General features: G+C 44.3%; 1 long non-coding RNA gene across 1 annotated transcript; it reads left to right on the top strand.

The window, feature by feature from the left end:
* The first annotated feature begins 524 nt into the window (after positions 1–524).
* LOC146755398 (uncharacterized) lies at positions 525–9,958 on the top strand. Its single transcript, XR_014938149.1, has 3 exons — positions 525–784; positions 8,700–8,975; positions 9,833–9,958. It is a non-coding gene; the product is annotated as an uncharacterized LOC146755398 (long non-coding RNA).
* The last annotated feature ends 11,410 nt before the right edge of the window (positions 9,959–21,368 follow it).

The following is a 21,368-nucleotide window of genomic DNA, read 5'->3' as shown; positions in this document are numbered from 1 at the left end:
TTGAATCTTTGAAGTCAATTATTCCACTGTGTGTTAATAAGGGCCAGTTTTATCATCTAACTTTTGCACTCCAATTAATTTCCATAAAGGAATTCTTTTTTTTCTTTTTTCTTTTCAGTCCTAAGTGATATCTCTATCTTTTAGGCTTGATTTGTTTGCCAGGGGGTTACAGTGCAGTAATAGATACCCCCTCCATTGATTTCCTTCTAGTTTGCTTGTTCCAATTCTTTCCTCAGTTTTCCTATTTTAGACATTTTCTTGAAGCCTTGGGCTTCTTCCTTTGGCTCTGTCCCCTGTACAGTGTACGTCCTTCAACTTGTGGAGATAAGGTAATCTGGTACGTGGTTTATAAAAGCTGCCAATTTGCCAGCTTCTGAATTAGAATCTAGCAATTAGAACTAGGATTAAACGTGCACGTTTGATCTTATGATAAATGAATGCCTCAAGGTCACCAATGTCCCTGCAGTTCTTTACCATCATATGTATTTTGTGTCTTCATATTTTGTTTCAGCACTGGCAAACTTCGTAATCAAAGAGACAAGTGGAGGAGTAATCAGGGCCGTTGCTGGAAAACAAGCTGAATTTGTTTCTGAGACCTCTGAAGCCAATGTCATGGTGAAGTGGTACAAAAATGGCAAAGAAATCAAGACCAGTAAGAAATTCACAATGGAAGATAAAGGGAAACTGCATAAGCTTGTGGCTTCAGCTGTAACGAAAGAAGACGAGGGAACATACATCTACACAATTGGAGATGACACTCTGATTTTTGATTGGAAAGTCTCAGGTAAGTTTGTGAGGCAAACATAGGATCACAATCCATGTAAAGCACTTCAGACTTAATTCATTTTATTTGTCCAACGCTGTGGGTTTCCAGTATTTAGGACAAAGATTGCATAGCTCTATTGAAGCAATTCTGACCTTCCTGTTGTCCCTATGCAAATCCACAGTATGAGCAAATAATGTAACTGTGTTGTGATGAATTCAAGACAGCCTTAGCTCCAGCTGGGGCTGGAGTCACGACTTGAGCCCTGACATCTGGGCTTCATTCATCTAGTTCATGTATTGCCTCAGCACTTACATCATCTTTAAACCTATGACTGAAATGGTCCTAAGTTATTAGCATGGGAATCCTGTCTCCTCTTTGGACAAATTAAACTCCACATTTGGAGAGTTGAGTGTCTCCTGCTGTACCCGAAGGACATTGTGATCTCTGAGGTGTCTCCCTGAGGTGCTGTAAGCACAGCCATTAGCTCATAGTGCAAGTAAAGCACTGTTAGGTCAAGCCTGGAGGAGTAATGCTTGTCACTGACGTGTTCCTGTTCAGGGTGGAGCTGGAGGGTAAAATAACACAAGAAATTGTCATTGAAATTCAATATCTGTGAAATTCAGCTGGTTGCATTCACAGAACCTGGCGTTAAGATCTGTTTTCTGTTTTATATCTTGAGCCTATTTTCCATAACCCAGTCCTCATTTATGAACTGAAGCTCTACTGAAAGCCTTTCGCTGTGTATGCTCATGCTGCAGTGCAGCGCTTGTGACCTTTAACAGCACATTCACGTTCCTCTGATCACAGGATCCTTACGGTTGATTAAGACCCTCTAGTCTGACTGCTCAGCCATCACCACCGTGATGCTCACCATCAGCTTAGCTAAAAACTCAGCAGAGATGATAGATCAAGCACAACACTGGATTTGGGGTGGCTAGAGATTCCTAAGATATTGAAGGATTGCTTGCAGGTGGTGTTGGCTCAGGTATTCACCCTGCATCCCACCTGCTGTTCTGTTTGGTTGAGAATCATGCATTCTGCAATTTCACTTTGTAATTCAAAGACCCTGGCTTTATCTGTTGAAAAACTGATCTAAAACAAGCCAAGAAGACTCCGTTGGAACTGGTTGATGCAGAACAAAGGCATCCCCAAAGGACAAGTTGCACTGTTTGATGAACATTATTGGATGAGAGCTAAGCTAAGATTTAAAAAGTTCTGGGGCTGTCTCTGAGCATCAAATACAGAGGAAGCCTGCATGATTCCCTGAGAATGGATACCTTAATCCTACTTTGGTGTAGGGTTAAGGGAACACTAGCAGTAACTCCTATCACAAAATGTCGCATGGCTCAGACAAAATGCCATCAAGAGGGCTTAATTAGGAGCACCAAATGGTCGCAAGATGGTCTTAGGGCAGGGAAGTAATCTATCTATGTGATATTGATTGATGCTATTAGTTCTTAACAGCTTGACTCTAGAAGGACTGTTGTTCTTTGGTCACCTAGTTATAAAAGAATAAATGGCTCCTGTCTATTACAATTTTTAACGCATTTTTTGTTCACTGATGCCATAAATGTTCCTGGCATAGTAATTGGCCTTGGTATATTCAGTGACTGAAAGCAACAGTTGTTGCTCTAAGAAATGCAGTACAAAGCTAGGTCTGCCTGTAGCTGACAGCCATCAGCTTGCTCCTCAGGCAGGTTCTGTCTGTGTATGGGAGATCACAATGTGAACCACTGATTGATCAGCTGAGGCAAGTGTGGGGTCAGCTGTGGGAGCACAGGTGAAAGTTATGTAGCTGTGCTCCCTGGAGGGGTGGAGTTCGACTCCACCTCCTCTGAGACCTCATTTAAGGGCTGACCCTCACTGAGGCAGCATCTCTTGGAGATTGCTCACCAGGGAGGATCACCTCAGCTCTGGTGAGTTCCCTTTTCCTTATATCTTCTGTATTTCTACCATTTTACTTGTAATTGCTATCCTTGTTAATACCAGCATAGTTATTGCCAATACATTTGGCAAGCCAGGCAGGAGCCACTGAATTGGCATCTAGAAATATAAGGAAGAAAAAAAATGTCCTTTGTGTGGAAAATCTTTAATTGGTACAAGGGGGAGAAGACCACCCCCTTAGGGACATGCCTTCCTGGACAAATTCCAGGTTTTGAGGCGTCCCCATATTACCAATTAGCAACAATTATTGAACAATGGGGCCCTTTAAGAGTACCAAATAACATGGACGCCTATTGTCTAACTGATTACTTTCTAGGACTACAAAAAGATATCTTAATTACAAAAGAAAAGCGAATGGCTGCATCTATGGCAGCCTGGCCATTATTAAATGCTTTAAATCGGGCAGAGATAAAATCAAACAACATTGCACATGAAAATGAATTGTTAAAGGCCCGTATTGAAAAATTGGAGGGTGAGATCAATCTATTGACAGGAAAAAAACCGTCATTTTCTTCCTCCAACCCTCAAATTAGATACATTTCATTTAATGACGATCAAGATCCTGAAGAAATGAATCAAAATAAGATCACTAAATCTGATCTAGAAAAACCATCTGAGACGGACTCACTAGAAGTCCGTCCAGTAATAACTCAAAAAACAAAGAAAATTCAAGATCGACCAGCAGGAGTGCCTCCTGATCAATGGCCCCCTGCCGAATCTGTTTTACATGTAACAGCCCGTCCATATACGCCTACTGAACTCATGGACCTAGTGCAACGATTTAGGCAAAGGCCAAGGGAAAGTGTTCCGGCTTGGTTATTACGGTTATGGGATTCAGGGGCAGATAGTGTACTGGTTAGTGGCCCCGAAGTATCTAAGTTGGCCACAATAACAGTACATCCTGCCCTTCGGCAGAGACTGTATGCTGGGACTCAGTTCCCTGAAGAAAACCATTCAATTGTAGAATGGATAATGGCTGCTTGCCGCATGGTGTGGACAAATAAAACTGACATGCCAGTAAACACAGGGATGTGGTCTTCTATGGAAGACCTTCAAAATTATATACGCGAATTAGGTATGAGAGAGGCTATCTACGAAGACACATTCGATAGCCCTGATATGGTTAAGTTTTCTGCGGGAATGAGGGACCTAATTTTACAGTAAGCACCCTCTCATATGTATGGAACCTTGGTTTCCATACTTAATCCAGTAGTATCCGCAGAGGCAGTAGTCCAACAAGCCGCCCAATTGGTAGCAGAGCTCGGAGAAACTGAGCGTTTACGAGCTAAGCGCAATATCAGGGTGATTGAGGATGCCGAGGCTTTTCCAATAGTGCGAGCCAGAAGATCGGCCCCGCGAACTTCTCGGGCAGGACCTGTTAGGGTATCCCGGAAACAAATGTTTAATGATCTGCTCCGGGCAGGCGTTCAGTTTTCAAAAATTGATGGGCAGCCCAATCAGGTTCTCCTTCAGTTGTGGAAGCAACTGAAGGATGAACAAAAATTTCAGAATAAACCCAAAAGGCCAGGGATAAGATTTATAGAGCGGCGACCAACAACAACATGGAATTTAGAAGATTTTATAGTTCCAAATAGGAAAAAGAAGCCACCTCTCAGAAGGTGCCTCGGGTTATGACACCGGAGGTATCGGAGGTAAAAGACTTGAATCTGGCTCAGTTCATGGCTTGACGAGGGATGTCAGTCCTCCTAGGGCCTCTAGACGGGACCGGAGGCCCTATGTGGAACTGACGATATACTGGTCCCGAAAGAATATACAGAAGGTTATGGCCCTAGTTGATACCGGGGCAGAGACATCTATAATATATGGAGACCCAACTAAATTTAAAGGTAATAGAGTGATGATTGGAGGTTTTGGGGGACAAACCATTCCGGTCACCCAAACCTGGGTAAAACTGGGGGTCGGGCGTCTTCCACCACGGGAGTACAAGGTATCCATTGCCCCAATTCCAGAGTATATATTAGGAATTGATATCCTGTGGGGTCTGGCTCTCCATACAACAGTGGGAGAGTTCCGATTGCGGCAGAGATGCATTAGTATCCGGGCAATCCAGACAATATTGAGAGGCCATGCAAAACATGAGCCTATTTGTTTGCCGAAGCCACGCCGGATTACTAATGTGAAACAGTACAGACTCCCGGGTGGGCAGGATGAAATAACAAAGACGGTGCAGGAATTAGAAAGAGTGGGTATTATAAGGCCTGCACATAGCCCATATAACTCCCCAATATGGCCAGTGCGAAAACCGGATGGAACATGGAGGATGACAGTAGACTATAGGGAATTAAATAAGGTCACGCCACCTGTTCATGCGGCTGTACCCAATATTGCCTCCCTAATGGACACACTAAGCAGGGAAATCAAAACATATCACTGTGTCTTGGATTTGGCGAATGCATTCTTCAGTATTCCAATCAGTGAAGAATCGCAAGATCAGTTTGCATTTACATGGGAAGGGAGGCAATGGACTTTCCAGGTCCTACCCCAAGGGTACGTACATTCGCCCACTTTTTGTCATAATTTAGTGGCACGTGATCTGGCTAAGTGGGAAAAGCCAAATAATGTCAATTTATATCATTATATTGATGACCTCCTGTTAACATCCGATTCGTTAGAGGCGGTGAGACAAGCAGCAGATTTGTTGATAGCTTACCTGCAGAAAAGAGGGTGGGCTATAAACCCACAGAAGGTGCAAGGTCCGGGGCTATCTGTAAAATTCCTGGGAGTAATTTGGTCCGGGAAAACCAAAGTACTACCCAGTGCGGTAGTAGATAAAGTCCAAGCGTTTCCAGTCCCTACAACATCAAAACAATTGCAAGAATGTTTGGGTATATTGGGGTATTGGCGCTCCTTTATACCTCATTTAGCTCAGCTATTAAGGCCATTATACAAGCTTACAAAGAAGGGTCAATCATGGAATTGGGGAAAGATAGAACAGGATGCTTTCCAACAGGCAAAACTGGCAGTTAAACAAGCTCAGGCGTTGGGTATATTTGATCCGACCCTCCCAGCTGAACTAGATGTTCATGTTACTCAAGATGGTTTTGGCTGGGGCCTGTGGCAACGCCAGAGTTCTGTTCGAACCCCCATTGGATTCTGGTCTCAGGTTTGGCACGGAGCAGAAGAACGATATAGCATGATTGAGAAACAGTTATTGGCTGCCTATTCGGCATTACAAGCAGTAGAGCCGATAACGCAAACAGCAGAGGTCATAGTTAAGACTTCATTACCAATCCAGGGGTGGGTGAGAGATTTGACTCACCTTCCTAAGACGGGGGTGGCCCAAGCACAAACGGTGGCACGATGGGTCGCCTATCTAAGCCAGAGAAGCAGTCTGTCTTCATCTCCACTTAAAGAAGAACTACAGAAGATCCTAGGCCCAGTGACGTATCACAGTGATACATCAGAAGAACCGATGGTTGCTCCACCAGAGAAGAGTCCCGTTCAGGAAGGAAGATATCCTATTCCTGAAGATGCCTGGTATACGGATGGGTCCAGCAGAGGCAACCCGAGCAAGTGGCGAGCAATAGCATACCATCCCTCTACTGAGACCATCTGGTTTGATGAGGGGGATGGTCAAAGCAGCCAATGGGCAGAATTGCGAGCCGTGTGGATGGTTATAACTAAAGAACCTGGTGACGGCGTCCTGAACATCTGTACAGATAGTTGGGCTGTGTACCGGGGGCTCACTCTGTGGATTACGCAATGGGCTACCCAGGAATGGACTATCCACGCCCGACCGATTTGGGGTAAAGACATGTGGGTAGACATTTGGAATACGGTCAAACACAGGACAGTATGTGTCTACCATGTCTCTGGTCATCAACCCTTGCAGTCACCAGGAAATGATGAAGCTGACACACTGGCCCGAATCCGATGGATTGAGAATTCACAATCTGAAAATATTGCCCGTTGGTTACATCAGAAGCTACGGCATGCTGGACAGAAGATAATGTGGGCAGCTGCTAAAGCATGGGGGCTGCCTGTACAACTATCTGATATCGTTCAAGCATGTCAGGATTGCGATGCTTGCTCAAAGATGAGACCGAGACCGTTGCCTGAAACAACATCCCACATTGCTAGAGGATATAGTCCTCTTCAGAGATGGCAGGTCGACTACATTGGGCCCCTCCCTCGGTCTGAGGGGGCGAGATATGCCCTGACCTGCGTTGACACTGTAAGTGGACTGCTGCAAGCCTATCCTGTACCAAAGGCAAATCAAGCATACACAATTAAGGCACTTACTAAACTGATGTCTGCATACGGGACACCTCAAGTTATCGAGAGTGACCAAGGGACTCACTTCACTGGAGCGATGATACAGCGCTGGGCAGAAGAAAACAACATTGAATGGCGATTCCACCTGCCATATAACCCAACAGGGGCAGGCCTTATTGAACGTTATAATGGTATCCTTAAGGCTGCCCTGAAAACAGACTCTCAGTCCCTGCAGGGGTGGACAAAAAGATTATATGAAACCGTGCGGGACCTGAATGAAAGACCTCGGGATGGCAGACCCAGTGCCCTGAAAATGTTACAAACTATATGGGCCTCCCCTCTTAGGATCCAAATTACAGGCACCGATAATAAGGTAAAACCGCAGGTTGGTACTGAAAATAATCTTCTGCTCCCTGCCCCTGAGAATTTAGAACCGGGAATCCATAAGATAAATTGGCCTTGGAAGGTGCAGGTAGGACCCAAATGGTGTGGCCTACTTGCACCTTGGGGGAGATTATTGGAGGTGGGAGGTTCAGTCACCCCCTCGGTGATAGGTACATGGCCTACTGACATCGTGGTCAATACTCCGGCCTTTATTGCTAAAGGAACACCTATTATGTCCCTATGGCAGATCAAGACTCCTCCTCTGGTGCCAGATATAGTTATACAGCCACAGATATCTGGCCAGAGGGTATGGTATCGGAGACCGGGACATAATCCAGTACAAGCAGAAGTATTGACCCAAGATAAGAATACGGCCTGTATCTTGCCCTGGAGGGCGGATCTTCCCCTCCTAGTACCCTTGAAACATCTATATTACTCCCCTTAAGATTGATTCTAAGCCTCTAGGACCATTACTCTGGACTGATGAAACGCAGACGGACCTGCACTTCAAGATGATTTGTCTCCGGTAACATCTATCAAGCACTGGCCCATGGAAGATCATAAACACCCATCCAATCATCATCATTTGAATAATATCAACATCTAATGCGACGGGAGATTGTATCAGCGTCGTGATTGGGTCTCTGTAATAAGGGGAACTCACCTAATCATTGGTTCACGTTGTGAAGGGGTGGAGTGTATGGGAGATCACAATGTGAACCACTGATTGATCAGCTGAGGCAAGTGTGGGGTCAGCTGTGGGAGCACAGGTGAAAGTTATGTAGCTGTGCTCCCTGGAGGGGTGGAGTTCGACTCCACCTCCTCTGAGACCTCATTTAAGGGCTGACCCTCACTGAGGCAGCATCTCTTGGAGATTGCTCACCAGGGAGGATTGCCTCAGCTCTGGTGAGTTCCCTTTTCCTTATATCTTCTGTATTTCTACCATTTTGCTTGTAATTGCTATCCTTGTTAATACCAGCATAGTTATTGCCAATACAGTCTGGATGGAATGAAGGGCATGAAATACTGATGTGCTCATCAAACGCTGCTTGTTAGCTTAGAGACAAGGTGTTGAATTGGTTTGTTCATGTATTGCAAACAGGTTACTTAGCTGCCTTCATTTTAGCTTCAGAAGAACATGTGCAGAATACAGAATTGATTAGAAGAAATAAGAACTGTCTGCATAGAACTTACTCTTTCCTTACACAGGAGAATCAAGCACACGTTTGTATGTGAGTACCTCCAGAGGTGAAACTTGATCCCCCAGATGTAATGAGCAGAGACATTACAATCAGTTCTAACTGTATCTTAATGCTGTGCTGAATAAGCCTGAGTCAGGATGTAAACCACTTTCTCTTTTTTTCTTCAGATGAAGCCATTAATTTTGTCAGCAAGTCCAAAACGACTCCAGAAATATCAGTCAGTCCTTCTGAAGACCTGGAGCTGGTGTGTGAGGTGTCAGCTGCAAGCGGAGCTGTCGTATAGAAGAAAGATCAAATAGAGGTGAAGCAGGACCAGAGGACAACCATCATCTCCCAGGGGACGCACCGCAAGCTCATGGTCAAAAATGTGACCCTGAAAGACCAAGGGAGCTACAGCTGTGAAACAAAAGATGACAAAGCAACATTCCAAGTGAAAGTCAGAGGTGAGAAAATGCTTGGAATCCCAGAGATAAAGGAACGCTTCATTTTGTGTGTCTTGCAATTGGAGGATCAACTTACAGCCTCTCTGGTGCAAAACATTTTGGCTATAGGACTTTCTTTGTCATCTAGTGTCATAGCAACACTTTTCTACATGTGCTTTTCCATCCAGGAATGAATTACTGCAACAAACAATAGGCAAGGAGGGTAACTTGTGCAGCTCTTGTAGTCAGCTGGTGTCTGCAGGGTTACAGTGCAAGAGCACACCAGGCATGCAAGGAGTGAGAAAAGGGGAGGTGTTTGATGAGATCTGGTTACAAAATTTGAATGACACAATGAGGTGGAAAATGCCACTAATCAGACTCATAAATGGCCTGGGTTGCAAAGGCCCACAGTGCTCATCCAGTTCCAACCCCCTTCTTCCTATGTGCAGGGTTGCCAACCAGCAGCCCAGGCTGCCCAGAACCACATCCAGCCTGGTCTTGAATGCCTGCAGGGATGGAGCATCCACAGTCTCCTTGGGCAACCTGTTCTAGAGGGCCATTCCCTTCTGATTTACTGGAAATGTAGAGAGACATCAGAAGAAACAAAGAGAAGGGAGGAGGTTCAGCAGTGCATGCAGGTGTTCTAAATCTCATGTCCAAATCTGCTATCAGACTGCGAAATGTTTAGATTTATGATATGATATGAAATGATATGCCTATTCATTTCCCAAGGCAAAATAGAGGGGAAAGTATTTTCCTGTCTTAATGAGGCATCATGATGGTCCCTGTGAAGGGCAAGTATAATGAAAATGGGGAACTGGAGTAAGCTCTGCAGCAGACTACAGCAAAATGGTGTGACTGTTGTGATGTCCCTGCAGAGAAAGAAGACGTGTTTACAAACAAGGACAAGGTACAAAAGGAGGTGAAGGCTGCACTGACTCAAAATGCCACGCTGAGCTGCGAGGTGGCCCAGGAGAAGATGGAGGTGAAGTGGTACAAGGAGGGGAAACTGATCACCTCGAGCAAGAAGTTCAAGGTGGAGTCAGAGGGCAAACAGTGTCGGCTGGTGGTGATCCAGGTAGAGAAGAAAGATGCAGGGGAGTACAGCTGCGAGGCTGCTGGCCAGAAACTCACCTTCAAGATTCATGTCACAGGTGAGAGAGAACACATTTTGGCCTTTCATTCTAGAATGTTTTAGAAAACGGTCATTAGTTTGTAAGTTTTCCCTGCTATGCTTAAAATTTTTGGAGCTGAACCTTGGGGTGGTTAATTTCTGATGAGGAAATTGAACAAATTATTCTAAATACAGTTGTGAGGCAGCTCCATCTTTTAAAATCTTCAGGAATTTCCTTTTGCTGTGGGAATGAGGCCATAGACAAGAAAGTTCTGATTGCACTTCTCCATTCCCACGTGCCTGTACCACTAGAACAACTCTGCAATGCAGCTGCGTCTCAGGAAGTTTCAGAACAGGGGCTTTGTGTCAAGCACTAGGGGGTGTGCTCTATGTAACATGTTTTTGTCTTGGAAGGGCTCATTTAGCATGGGAGAGAATACTACAGGAATGTTTTGTATAAGTTGATGTTTTGAAGACATAAGTAAATGGCAGCTAGGGGACGAAAGAGTCATGAGAGTCATACAAGAAGCATCACAGAATGCCTTTTGTTGGAAGGGACCTGGAGGATCATCCAGTTCCAATCTCTGTCCTGGAAAGGAACACATTCTTTGAGACTAGGTTGCTCTAACACCCATCCAGCCTAGACTTGAATGTTTTCAGGGATGGGGCATCCATAAATTGCACAACTTCTCTCCACATCATTCTCTTGGGGCATCAGACTGGGAGAACTGATTCATTTTTCTGACTCCTTCCCCAAAACCTGCTCTTCTTTCAAGAGGCCAAACTAATGTATCTCTCTCTTTTCAGAGCCAGAATTTGTATTTACAAACAAGGAGAAGGTACAGAAGGTGGTGAAGGCTGCAACAACAGAAAAATGCCACGCTGAGCTGCGAGGTGGCCCAGGAGAAGATGGAGGTTGTCATCAATTTATAAGCAATGAGCCAATAATGTTCCAATTATAAACTTTTATTAATTGTAGCGGGTAAAACTAAAAGGCAATTCAGCGCTGGGCGACAGGGGGATTATTGTTCCTCCAACTGCCGCGCCGTCCCGTCCCTTGCAACTTCTTTTGTATTGTCCATCCCGAGCGTATTGTCCTTTAATTGGTCGGTTGTGATCGTGCGACTTGGTGTGTCGTTCCTTGGTTGGTCCTTCCGTGGAACTTTGTATCCATCGGGGCGCGCTTTGCCTGTAACTACGCAGAGTACACAATCTACCCATAAAATTAGAGTGTTCTGCAACCTTTGTGGCCTCCATATTCCACCATTATATCCCGGTCCTAATGAACAAGCACTCCACCACAATGCTACCACATCCCGGTCTTAATGAGCAAACATTTTATCACAGAGGTCAAGTGATAAAAGGAGGGGAAACTGATCACCTCGAGCAAGAAGTTCAAGGTAGAGTCAGAGGGCAAACAGCGTCGGCTGGTGGTGAGCCAGGTGGAGAAGAAAGATGCAGGGGAGTACAGCTGCGAGGCTGCTGGCCAGAAACTCACCTTCAAGATTCATGTCACAGGTAAGACAGGTGTTGTATGAAATACAGCAGAGAACAGTAAAGTAAAATCTAGTTTCTATTATACTGCACCTGGATCACTGTAGTCTGTGCTGAGGTTTTTTCCCTAGACTTGATTGCCTGGGTTTGTAGAAAGTATTTGGTTTCAGTATGACACAAAGACCTGTTTCAGTCTGTCTGTAGAGCAATAATTAGTAATATATGTACAGTGGAAGCAATATTCAAGATATTATTCAAATCTCTCCTGTGCCTGAGATCCCAAACTGTAATTCTTGTTCACCTAAACATTTGACTAAGATAAGTATGTGCAGTGAGGCTGGAGTGCATGTTCTACGTGCAGCCTTTCATGGCAGGAGAAGCAGGAACTTCTCCTAGTAGTACACTGCCTTTTTACTATGCCTTTATGTTGGAGGCTGCATCTGGATAGGTGAGTCTGCTACTCACAGTAAGAGACCTGGTAGAGCTGACTATTGCCAGAGCTCAAAGTAAGATAGATATCTGCAAATCACACACAAAGAACAAAGGACTGCGTTGGTGAGCATATTTCCTTTGTGCCTTTGACAGTCACAGTTGTGGCAATGGTAGAGGCCATGAGGAGTCTGTTCAGGAAGCCAGGAGTACTGTTCTGGGTCATGAAAAGGCAGCCAGTGGTTTGACTATCACATGTTTATGTGTTTTGATGTTTCACAGTGGGTCTTAAGTAAAAGGAACTCAGGTTTTGGTTGCCTGCAGGACAGATGTTCTTTTGGGTTCAATATGTTTGCATAGTGACTTGCAACCATGGGACTGGTGTTCAAGGACCCTCTTGGTTCCTTCAGTTCCTAGGTTCTTTCTTGCCTAGATTTGACACTTTGTTTCAACAGAAGAGCTGATATTCTCTAGTGAAGGCTATTAGTTTGGGCACAAGTGGTAACCTAAACCTGTTCCAACCTGTACATACAAACCTGCAAGTTGGTCTCATTTAGGTCCCTCAGTCAATACTTTTTCTTTTCTTCCCTCAGAGCCAAAACCTGTGTTTATAAACCAGGAGCAGGTGCAGAAAGAGGTGAGTGCTGCCCTGGCAGCAAGTGCCTCCCTCAGCTGTGAAGTAGCACAGGATCCAACAGAAGTAAAATGGTACAAGGATGGAAGACTGCTTGCCTCCTCCAGAAAGTTCAGAATGGAATCTGTGGGCAAAACACGGCGTCTGGTTGTGGAGCAGCTGGAGAAGAAAGATGCTGGAGAATACATCTGCGAGGCTGCTGGCCAGAAGATGACCTTCAAGTTGGAAACAACTGGTGAGCATTCGCTTTGGGAGCACTAAGCAGCTTTTTATGTGGCTTAGAGGAAGACTGGCTGTCTTCTACCCTGTGGGCATGGAACAGCCACAATTCCCCCCGGAACAACATCAATGACCCACACCACAAGTTGGATTCTCCTTTTTAATGTAGTGGTAGCGAGGTGAAAATCTGGCTGTGGAATATTTTTGACTAAGGAACTTCTACTTTAATTTCTAGATGCGCTGAATTACCCTCTGGAGTGTCTTTCTGAATATATAAGCAACCATGGGTGACTATGATCCTGATTTATATCTAGGTTCAGGCTTACTTTTTCAGTTAGGTTAGATCAATAGCTCCAGAGAAGATAGGGAAATACAGCAGTTCACTGATACCATGTGTCAGAAGAATGCAGCTCAGTGCTGGGCAGTTTGCTGCTTCATTCCCTCTTACAAGTTGCACCCAAGGCTGGAAAAGACCACTGAGATAGCTGAGTCCAACCCAGCCCACCCTCACTGGACTTACTAACCACGTCCCCAGTGCCACATACCCGTGGCTCTTGAGCACCTCCAGTGACTGCGGTATATCAGCGTGGTTGCTTCAGTTGTGGGAGTTTTCAGACACTGGCTGTTGTTCTAGCGAGACAAAAAACCAAAACTGATGGAACAGTGTCTATACAGGAAGCAACTGGCTGTCCTGATGGCTGCCAACAGTTTTACACAAGGTGTGTCATGCAAGCTTGCATGAGTCTGGTTTAAAAACTTGCTGTTCTGATGGAAGGAGAGGATGTTGGTACAGGATAACTGCGGGATTTGTGCTCTCCCGACATCCAGTTGCAATCACAGCTTATTGTTGCTATAGAAAACAGCTTCTCTGTAGACAAATTGAGTTAGTTCCAATAAGTGGCTGAAGCCCTAAGTGATCCAAGGTGGATCCAAGCATGATCCAAACTGGAATTTAACTAATTGTAGTAGGGAATCCAAGCCTTAATGAGATGAGTTATTTAAAATATGAGTCCTCCATCTAAAACAGCATTGAACTCTTACTCTGGTTTATGATAGAAGTGAGAGTTTAACAGCAGAAGTCTGAAGTTATGCTCCATATTTCTCATCACTCAAGAGAATATTTGAATATATGAATTCCTTTGGCTATGTTAGAGCTCATAATGAGGTCAGCTGATGTTCTTTAAATGCTCGGAGTCTAGCAATGTGGGGAAGTGGACTGCTATTTGCTGTTGAGCTTTAGGCTAAGAAGCCTGATTTTAGAGGACTGTGGACTTCCCCTTTCCCTTCCCCTTTCCTCCCCTTCTCCCTGGACTGATCCCACATGGTTTGAGAATGATTTCAGATCAAGGTAAATGAGGAATCGCTGTGTGAAAACCTGTTGTTTTACTGCACTATAAGAGACACTTAGTCAAAAGACAAGTGTGTGTTCCAAGCTTGAGATTGCAGGAGATCCTAGAAACAACTCAGCTGCTCAAACCTGTAGTCTGGCTGAATCTTTTATTGTCAGTTTTGGTCAGGAGGAGATGCTTGAGTAAGACAAATAAAAGGTCACGGGTAAGTTGGTCCTTCTTGTGATATACTTCTAGGCTTTCATCAGGGAGAAGCTTAATTAGTCCAAATAATCATAGCAGAAACCACACCAAGAGCATGAGAGTGAAATTTATACTTTCTTGACGTGAAGGAAAATTTTACCTGGTTCTGCCATTCCCCAAATATTTGTTTCCTTATGACAAGAAGAACTTTGCAGAAGTAATTTTTTTTTTCAGTCTTGCGTGCAACACAAAAAGGGGTAAAATCTAGGAGGCCACCTGAAATGTTTTTTCCATCTGGAAGGATCCATTTAACAGCACCCATGGACCTGGTTATGAACAAAACTAAGTTCCCAACTAAATCCACATTCTTCTTTCTCCTTCTCAGAATTGCCTGTGAAAATCAGCAAACCATTGGCAGACAGTAGCGTCATTGAGAAGGACAAGGTCACATTTGAGTGTGAGCTGTCCAGGCCCAACATGGACGTCAAGTGGTTCAAGGTATGGCATGTAATGGTATTTTCCTTTCTGACTTCTCTGGAAATGAATGAGAGCCTTTAATTTCACTTCCAAGGGATGCGAGTCTGAGCTTTTCCTTGATAGCTTTTTCACTGCTCTCTTTTCTTTATGCTCTTTTATTTGCCCAGATCAGCACTCTTTGTTATTATGTCCTGAGTTCATTTATCAAGTTGAAATTGAAGTTTGTTTTGGTTTTATTGTGAACTTTTTAGGTCATGCTGCACAAAATATTGTTGGTTGAACTACAGTACAGTCTTGAGCTTCAAGTCTAACACAGAAATTCTCAGCTGGGATTTTGTAGCCTTGTTGTGAACTGGGTTTTTGGGGTGAAATCTCAGTTTTCTTTGCACCTGACAGTGTGAGAATTTGCTCTGGCACTTTGTGTACCTCCCCGGTGCTCAGCTGTTCCTTCCCTTACTTGGGGATAACGTCATTTATTCAAGGTGATGTCCAAACAGGCTTGTTAACAGTCCTCCGCAGTGCTTTAAGCTGTCATAGGTCAGCCAGAATTTATGCATGTTCTATAGCCATTCCTTCATGTTGAAAACACTGCACTGTGCTTAAGCTTCAGCATATGTTCCAGTAAGCACAGTTCCATTAATTCTAGGGGAGTGGGTGAATTAAGCATAGATCTGAAGGCTCCCTTTGCTGAGTGCAGAGATGGAAGGACTAATGGAGATCTGACTTGATATTTTCCCTTCTAGGATGGGAAGGAGCTCTGTCAAAGTAAAAAAGTGGGCATTACTTCCCAGGGAAATAAGAGAAGTCTCATTATTCACAAGTGTGAATATGAAGATCAGGGAACATCCACATGCTGAGCAGCCTAAGACAAGACATCAGCTACCCTAAAGGTTCATTTTATGTTTAACTGAAAGAGCAAATAAATCCTCTTGTGGTATTTTGCACCACGGGAAGAAATGCTTCATGGGCAGTTTGGGCATTTCTTGGTTAGTCCTTTTGGATACCTTTCTCTTTCTTCTTTATGCTCAAGACAGATTTTCCCTCCATGTGTTGCATTGGTTAAACCCCAGTTTGTAGCTCATCATTGGGCTCTGAAGCATCAGACTTGTTACTGAACACACGGGTCTGCTGTGCCCTGGTAGATGCCACCTTCCCAAGGGACGTATGAAAGGATGCTTTTTTCTGATTTCCTACTAGATGCTGTCCTCATGTGGCCACTTGGGTTCAGTGTTAGCATGAACATGAACATGTGTCCTGTCCCATGACTTTGGTGAACTCTCATTTTCTCTCTCATTCTGCAACCAGGTTGGGTTGCTGTTTCAGTACTGGCTGTTTTATGTAGCCATTCCATTTGTTCTGGTTTACGTTCTTTTTTATTTTCTTTTTTTCAGGCATCATTTCTATACAGTAGACAAAGCCAGCCTATTACATTTGATTTACAGTTTTTAGCTTTTGCTGGTAAGCATTTCAGCTCTCAGGCAGTTTTACCAACAGCTTTGAAGAGCTGAAATGAACCAGCCTGGACACGATGGTCTGTTTTTGTTGGTGTAATGAATTTATGAAGTTAAACTGATTGACCCCATAAGGTTTTACAGTGTATGACTCACGTCTGGCAGAGTTATCACAGCAATGAGTTTATATACTTAGCATTTCAGGAGGCAAATGGTTGGGGATACTCTTTCATTTGCTTGCGTCTCAGAGTGAATCACTAGTATGTGAACCATCCTTCATCTCCTTTGTATTGCTTTTGTGTGTGTCTGTGTGTGGTTTCCCCTGTGAATTTCATTCTTTCCAGTTATATGGAAGTTCTCTTTTGAGCAGTGAAATTAGATGTTCCATCATCAGTCATAATGGTAAAGCTGAGTTGCCACGTTATCTGTGTCCTTTCTGTCTGGCGTCTCAATAACTGCTGCCCCACCACAATATCTGCCTAATACTTCAGCTCCATGGATGCCTCCTTGTGCAAACTGAGAGCCTGTATTTGGTGTGCATAGATCTGGGCTTACATCTGTGCTGGTAAATGCACTAGTGCATGGGCTAAGCAGTCCTGCCTCCTGTGCTGTGGGCATTGAGATGGGGCTCCTACAAGCTGCCCATTGCAAGATATTTAGAAACTAATTGCTGCGGAGGTTTCCATCCTCTTTTCAGACTAACTAAAATTTGGTTAGTGGGATCAAAACAGAAGGGGCAGGGAGGGAGAGCTGACCAAGGACTACTGATGGAACAACTATGAATCCTTGGTTCCTCAGGATTCCCTGCATCAGCAGTTGGCAACAGGAGTAAGGGGGCTCAGGAGGACACTGTGGAGTAGTGTGAAAAATGAGCGAAGAGAGTTACTAATTGATGCCTCTTGGAAAGTAGTCCAAGAGTGGTCCTCTTCCTAAACTCTCCTCTTGTGTGTGGTTTTATCTTTATGAGGTGTTCATAACAAGTGATGTGTAGATCTCCCTTATCTCATAATGTCTTTGCCTGCCTGCAGTGAATATGCAGGATACTGGATCATATACCAGCTTCTTTGAATTACTGCTCATGTCAGGAGATAAAATCTGCCTATTCTTTGAACTAACACTGGCGAGGGTTAGTTATTCTGGCTACCGAGAGAATGACACAGCAGATTAAACTCTTTCATTTCCTTCTTTGTCAAATGCCTTTTCATCTAACTGTGTGTCCCATAGAAATTCAGAGCAGTGTTGGCTGAGGGAAGTGGAAATATTTATCTCCTGTGTGTATCTGCCACCCTATTTAGACATGCTGGCAGAGCGCAGAGATTGGAGGAGTTGGATTAGGCAGTAGTTTCCCTATTGCTCACAGAACCACTTTTTCTGTGGTCTCCCAGCTACCCTGTGCCCAGTGGCCTATGCAAGATGGAGCGGAAAAGGCTCATTTTATGAACAAACAGGAACCTTTCTGGTCAGATTAATACCTGTGCTCTTTTAGAGAGATTTAGATACTAGAGATTTTAGGTACTGGAATAGGCTCCCCAGAAAGGTGGTTGAATCACCATCCCTGGTTGTGTTTAAGAGCCTTTTGGATGTGGTACTCAGGGATATGATTTAGTGTAGGGTTTTTAGAGTTAGGGTACTGGTTAGGCTGCGGTTGGACTTGATGATCTTCAATGTCTTTTCCAACCTGGGTAAATCTATGATTCTATGCAGGAACTCTTCTCCTGAGGTTAATCCAAGTTGTATCCAGGCCCTTCAGAAGGAAAGGGATATAGCAGCACAGAAATATGGCCTGATTCTGACATAACTAAATGCAGACCTGGAGAGTTAAAAGGGATTGTGTGATGTTCAAAGGATTTTGAAGCAAAGATGTCCCCTAGGTAAGATTTGTGGCTGACATTCCCCATACATTGTTTGTAGGCACACAAGCTAAGGAGAGACTAGTGATGAGCATGCAGAGAAGCCAATGGTTCAGACAGGTTTGTAGTGACACAACACTGTAGAGTTCTGTCTAGTTCTCCTTGGCATAGTTTGGAAAATAAAGATGAGGTAATTGGTGGTAACCAATATGGCTTCATCAAGGTCAAGCCATGTCTGACAAACTTGGTGGCCTTTCATGATGGAGTAACAGCATCAGTGGATAATGGGAGAGCAACTGACATCATCTACTTGGACTTGTGCAGAGCATTTGATCCCGTCCTGCATGACATCCTGGTCACCAAACTGGAGAAAAATGGTTTTGATGGATGGACCAGTTGCAGGATAGGGAACTGTCTGGATGGTCACACTCAGAGAGCTGCAGTCAATAGCTCAGTGTCCAGGTGGAGGGTGGTGTTGGGACCAGTGTTATTTAACATTTTTGTAGGCAACATGGAGAGTGGAATCAAATGCAGCCTCAGCAAGTTTGCAGATGACACCAAGCTGAGCGGTGCTGTTGATGTGCTAGAGGGAAGGGATGCTACTCAGAGGGACCTGGACAGGCTGGAGAGGTGGGCCCTTGGCAGCCTCATGAACTTGAGTGTGGCCAAGTACAAGGCCCTGCACCTGGGTCAGGGCAATCCCAAGCACAGGCACAGGCTTAGAGGAGAATGATTTGAGAGAAGCCTTGACCCTGAGGAGAAGAGTTGGTGTGGAGGGAGGTGTCCCTGCCTATAGCAGGGGGACTGGAACTAAATGACCTTAAAGATTCAGTCAGTTCTATTGTTTTTCTACCCTTAATTTTGCTTGAAAGGTTTTAGAATAAATGAGATTCTGGTTTCCATGAAAACTGTTTGCAGGGAGCTCCATTGTAGCTAGTAGGTCTGTCTTTAAGTTCAAGGGCAATAATGCATTGACTGTGTTGAAGAGAGAAATGACTCAGGAATGGATGATGGTTTAGAATAAAACATAATCCTACTTATTTTCTATGCAAATATGTGTAAGGAAAAGATGCTGCACTCAGTTCTGGAAATACCCTGACAAATATATCTCTACTGTTTCACAGCTGGAGATATCAAGATTGTTAAAGCACTGGAAGATGTGGAAGTGAATGAATATGGGAGTGCATCTTTTGTCTGTGAGATTTCACACGATGAGGTTCAGACCCAGTGGTACAAAGAGGACAACAAGCTGAAGGCTGATGACAACATCAGAATGCAACAAGATGGTAGGGTGTAAGCGGGGGGTCTTTCTCCTGAGTGGGGGGTGGGTTGGAGATCAAGCATATAAGACATCTGAAATGAAGTGAAGAGGGTTCAGAAGCGAGTTCCCCTTTTGTTTTGGGACTGAGGTTTAGGTGGAACAAGTGACATGGTGGGATGCTTAGTGTGGGACGTGTGATGCTATCCCACCATCCCACACTGCTGGGAGCAGGTAGGAAATGAGTGCAGTTATTTCCAAAGTGGGGGTGAACAGGGCAGTCAGTTCACCTCTCCAAAGAGGTTTTGTCTGACAGTGAGTGTGATCCTTCTGTATCAGATACTTTGAATTTGACGGTGGCCGCATTTGATCAGTCCTTGTAGAAGCCATGTTTAGATTCTGCTTTGGTCTGCTCCATTTCCAGTTCAAAGTTGTTGGACACTAAATGAGACAGCTGCATCTCAGTAAAAGATGTGTTTGAATAGCTGTGATGTGCTTACTATTCAGATTTACAGAGCTGAGGTTTTGTCCTTGGCTATAGCAAAGAAGTCAAATCAGGTGAAATTAATTGTATTTCTGAACTAGACAAGTTTAAGTTTGGTAGCACCTAAATTTGGTGCGGTTTGTCATTGATTTCATCTGAAAGAAACTTGCAGGCTTTTTATCTGCTGTTGTCCCCAGCGTAAGATTATCCATTCACATCCTAAAGTACTTGTTATATTTTCAACTCACTCTTATTTGAATAAAAGCCTCAACAATTGGGAGCAATTTAATAAGCACAGAACAAGAGCTGGACCTTGCATTTGGTAGATACTGTACAGTATTACTTCATAGAAATGTAGTCAATGGCATTCCCTATAGACAATCGTTTGTTTTATCTTTAGAGTCGTTCAAAGAACCATTGTGAACTTGACATTAATTGGAATGGAATACACGCAAGAGACTTTCCTCTTCTTCCAATTGTCCTCATCCTTTCTTCTCTTCCACCCCTGCTTTGCAGATTACCATATAGAAATCACCAGGAAGTTGGAGGACAAGACAGCTTTGGAACGTCATTCTGTCATCCTGTCCTGTGACTTCAGGCCTTCTCCAAAGGTTGTGAAATGGTTCAAGGGCCGCACACCCATCGAGCCCTCTGAGAAGTACAAGATCAAGAGGGATAAGCATTCAGTAGAGCTCAGAATTCTGAAGCTGAAGCCCGATGATGCTGGTGTGTACAAGTGCAAGGCAGGAATTGCAGAGACTGAGGCCACGCTGACAGCTGAAGGTATGAGCAGGGAGGGTGGCCTCTTCCATGTCCTATTTCACCTCAGATTTCTCTTCTTGAGGTTGACTTCTGCCGTTCTCTCCTGCTAACTTTATACATGTATTATCTTCACATAGATGATTACACAAAGATCATCTAGTCCAACCATTCTACCACATCCCAGTATGACTTATAGTAACAGTGGTAACAGTTCACCTTGTTTCCCCACAGCCCGCAATGTAGAAGTAACGAAGCACCTGCAGGATGTAGAAATTGAAGAAGAGAGCTCTGCTGTCTTCTCCTGCGAGCTGTCCCATAATGACGAGGACGTGGAATGGTTCCTGAATGGCAACCTCCTTTACACCAACAATTACAATGACATCAAGAGCGTTGGCAATTGCTGCACACTGACAATGAAGCAGGTTAAGCCTGAGGATGCTGGCACAGTGACAGTGAAGTCAGACAAGGTGTCAGAAAGCGCACCTGAAGGTGATAGGTGGGTCTGATCACACCCCTCCTGGATGTAAGAGATGCTAAGGAGCTCCAGTTCATTCTATTGTGCAGCAGTCCTGCTTCTAAAGCTGACCTCTCTGGGGTGACAAGTCATCAGAGGCTTTCTTCCAGTGGAAGGTTCCATTGCAGCAGATATCAAGGAAGGAGGATGGTTTTGGTGTCCTGCCAAAGCATTCCATTGCTTTTTATCATCATTT

Source organism: Coturnix japonica, chromosome 33, assembly GCF_054131305.1.
Source record: "Coturnix japonica strain WE chromosome 33, WE-NBRP24, whole genome shotgun sequence".
In the NCBI taxonomy this organism is placed as follows: Eukaryota; Metazoa; Chordata; class Aves; order Galliformes; family Phasianidae; genus Coturnix; species Coturnix japonica.
Note: the sequence above shows the minus strand (reverse complement) of the source record. Positions and strands in the feature narration are given on the sequence as shown.